Source organism: Trachurus trachurus (assembly GCF_905171665.1).
Source record: "Trachurus trachurus genome assembly, chromosome: 5".
NCBI lineage: Eukaryota > Metazoa > Chordata > Actinopteri > Carangiformes > Carangidae > Trachurus > Trachurus trachurus.
Window position 1 is genome coordinate 4,387,022 of NC_139896.1, and position 4,549 is coordinate 4,391,570.

Genomic DNA, 4,549 nt, shown 5'->3' on the forward strand with positions numbered 1-4,549 from the left:
AGAAGTTACTCACTACACATGGTTTACCGGTAGTGAGACTACTTTACTCAGTTTACATTTTTTAAACTTTATAACTCACAGCTAGTACATTTTTGCAACTTAAAACACATGTAAAGATACAAACGTGGCACAAATTCAGAAAACAACTTCATCAGTTTGAGAACAAGTGTTTGTGGGGACAGAAAAAAGCGTCAGACTAACGGTTAATGCTAAGCTAATAGTAGGCTACTTTGCAATAATATCTAGATCGCATGATATTGACGTTATGATAAACCAAACAGACATGCACTTTAACTGGTCGCAGCAAAGTCTGGTAGCTTTGAGTTTTTACTTAACTTTTGCTTTATTGGTTGTGTTTATATCGGATTTTGTCGACTACTGATGGATCCTATTTCTATGTGGGGAGAGGAGTTTATTTAGGAGAGAAAGCACAGCGAAATGCGCCCCGTAACCTGTTATCTCTTGTTTATGACAGTTTAAACCAAATATACTGTACGTCGTAACATCGTATCACATTATCTACCGATCTATTGATTGATTTCTCGCCAGCTTTGTTGTAAACAAATGCACATGGCCGGGAGGAGAGTTAGCAAAACAGCGGAAAAATGACCGGACTTGCATAGTTCCTCTTTAACCTGGTTAAAGGAGGTGGAGTTGTACTGTTGGTCCTTTCTGCTGTGAGGCATGCGTTAAAAATAATTGCAATAGTATGAACTGTTTCAGTTTTGAGGAACTTTGGTAAACAGCACATCCTTCAGTGAGGTAACATAATCTGTTGTCACATCGGATAACGCAACAGAGCAGCTACATCTGTAATGTATAGTGCGTTAATCGGAGAAAAGACTGTCGTGATAATTTGTCTAATCCCACGGACTGGGAATAGTTTATGTGTCATCAATACTGTATTGTCATTAAGCTTCAGACTGCAGCAGTTTAGTTCAGAGATGATCTATCAGTAAGCACATGTAAATATGACAGACAGCTTTTGCATAATGTTCAGCATCCATGTGGTGTTTAGGATTTACATTGCAAAGTGGACTTAGTCTGGCTAGGATTTACATTTTTGCCTTTTGTGCAGATTAAAAGACGAAGAAAAGCCGGTGAATCTTGATGGCAGAAACGGTTGTTGGAACCACTTCACCACTCCTCCAGCTCCAGGCCATAATATGCTGGCCGGCTCCGGAGGAAAGCCAGCTGCATCCTGCAGGACACCACCCACCCTGCTGCCTTTCCTCTGGAAGAAGGTACCAGACAATAATAACACATACAAACAGTTTCTACCCACAGGCGGTCAGGTGTGTGGTACCACCTATCTATCTATCTATCTATCTATCTATCTATCTATCTATCTATCTATCTATCTATCTATCTATCTATCTATCTATCTATCTATCTATCTATCTATCTATCTATCCATCTATCTATCTATCTATCTGATGTGCAGATCAATGCTTTTACTCTCTTCTTGTAAATACAGTAGAATCGAGATGAAACTCACACATCTCAACTTCAAACTATATTTTCGAGTCTTTGCATCACATCCCCTGCACACACACACACACACACACACACACACACACATGCATGAAACACTGTAGTATTATTATTATTATCTATCTATCTATCATCTTGTAGTGTAATAATGTCGGTCAACACCTTCCTCACCTGTGTGTCCATGTGGCATCAGGTGACACTTCAAACCTGCAGGTCGACTGAATCCTCCTCCTCCTCTTCCTCCTTTAACCAAACCATCATTTTTAAACGGCAGCTGCATCTATCTATCTATCTATCTATCTATCTATCTATCTATCTATCTATCTATCTATCTATCTATCTATCTATCTATCTATCTATCTATCTATCTATCTAAACATGCAGGCTGCTTGTTTCCTCCTCCTTGTAGCTCTTGTGGTGAGATTAGGTAACTGTCCTGTTTATAGCTTCATACTTATCATACAGACATGAGGGTGTTGCTGCTGCTGCTATGACACACTCTGCACCGGCCTCCAGGAACAGTGACGTCTCATGTGATAAAAAACCTTGTAACGAGTCAAACTCTGCTGCAGAGGGCAGCTTTCAACACCTGGCCAGGTGTAATGTAAGATATTGATCTACTCATCTACTGTCTATTCATATAGGATACGGTTCCAACCAGAGAGTAGTTTGAGCTTCAGTCTTGGGGTTTAGGTTTGGTTCATTTACATGCTGAAATGATTCCTCCAAACCTAGAGGTTGGGTTGGTCAAGTGTATGTCGTGTTTGAAATTTGATGGCACAATTATTTCTACATAAATATGAATATAATAACTTATAACACACAATCTAACCTGTGTTTGTGATAAAACAAAAACAGTGACCAAGTCTGTGATGTAGAAAAAGTTTCAGGAACTCCAAAAGCGTTTTGATGACTCTGAAAGTTCTCCAAACCCTTCTTTGGCATGACGGTGAGTAGATGGTTTGGTGAATTATTGATTTGGGTGAAGTTAAGTATCCCTTTAATTGCCCTACAAATAATTGTGATTATGCCACTACTATAGTATAAGCCTGAACGTAGTTTAATAAGACACATACACCTTGTGAAGAAGAAAAAGACGACACGTTTATTGGCTTTGCAATTAAATCCATGATGCTAATGTCAACAGATGTTCATCAATCTTAGAAATGAAACTCCTTGAGGTAAACAGTTTGTGGCTCCACTCGTGTGTCATTAAACCATAAAGAAGATGAAGAAGAAGGGGGTGCAACGTGATGATGTCACTGAAAGAGGACCAGTCAAACCTCAAACGGTGGAAAACAACAAGAAATCTGACATTTCTGTTAGTTTCATCCAACTGAAACCATTTTAACCATTGTGATAAATGATTTCAATCGACTATACAGTACTATACTACAAAAACCTATACATCCTGATCTGATGGGCTGTGCAGCTGCAGCTCCGTTTCCCTCCAGCAGGTGACACCAGTGGGTCAGTGTGAGGACAGCAGCTCGGTGCTGCACAACTCTGCTCCACAAACATCACAACTTTTTATTAAACATGTGCACAGTCATGAAAACAATGTCACCAAACACTGGGTTTGACTTCTGCAGCTTTTGACCCGATCCTGAGATTTCAGCGGCACAGACACACATACACTGCAGACTTATAACCTACTACATGAAATATGACTCAGATATAAGTTCTTAAATTGAACAATCAATAAGAATGAATAGAAATGCATGTCACTTTAATTGGACTCTGCAGTTTTAAACGTAAGTATGATTAATTTTTAAGTAGATATGTATACAGAAGTGTGAATATCTGCTGTTGCATGTTTGCAAAACACATTGATATGTTAAACATTATTCTTTTAAGATTTTTTAAAAGCTCAATGATGCAACCATGAGTTTGTAGAAAAGAACTCACAACTACTTTTGGCTCAGTTTAAATAAACCTTCTTAGAGGACAAACAACATGTGCAACATCTAAATAATCAGCATCAGATCATGTAAATATTCTCTTCTTCTTGTTTTGCTTTTGCTTTTAAAGCAGGATAAATGTTTAGACTGGTGTGATTAGTGAATGGAGAGTTAAAGAGGAAGAATCCATGCTGTGTTTACATATATATTTTATTATTATTAATATCATTTGCAGTTAAAACCATTACAATCATTTATAACAAGAGGTTCGCGGAGCCATAGTTTATGCCGTCATCATCCCTCATCACCATCATCATCATCATCATCATCATCATCATCATATTAACCTAATTGGGTGATAATATCTCTAATGTGAGACATTGTTTTGTGCACTGTAAAAACATTTATACTCCCATAACAGCGCGTGCACCCTCCCTTCGCTCTGTCCCTCTTGACTTGGTGACAGACCTAAAAGCCTTTTGTTGCAATCTTAGCCAATGGAGACGGATTACGACACCGGGCAGCTGAGATATATAAAGAGCCCCTTTTTGACCGCACTTGCACATTTTTCAGTGACACTTCTGCACATTCACACACACACATGCACACATACTATACTATACACACACACACCTCCATGGACTAAACTGTAGCCTGCAGAAGAAGAAAAAGAAGAAGGAGAAGAGGGAAAAGAAGAAGGAAAAGGAGAAGAAGGAGACTGCACAAAACAACCATTATCGTACATGTGAGCGGGGCTATGCATTCATCAGACAGATAATTCAACTTTCAATCAGAAGAAGCAGCCTGAACCGAGACCGAGACACACTGGAACGCACTTTGGGTTTTTTATTTTTTTTGGGAAAAAGATTTATTGCAGAAACTCCTGCTGCAGAAAAAAAATAAAAAAGAAAGAAAGAAGAAGCAGCAGCAGAAGCAACTTCTTGGTGATCGTATTGGATTAGATGCCTGTCAGTGATCCCCTGCCTTTTGTAGGATAAGGCGAGGAGCGGCGCACATCATCATCCGACACAGTTGGGGATATATACCGCGGGATACAGGGAGGAATAAAACAAACAGAAAAAAAGGGAAAAGAAAGTTGAAAAAAAAGAAAAAGTTGCATTGCATTGCCTGGTGTCCGCGCCGTGTCGTCAGTC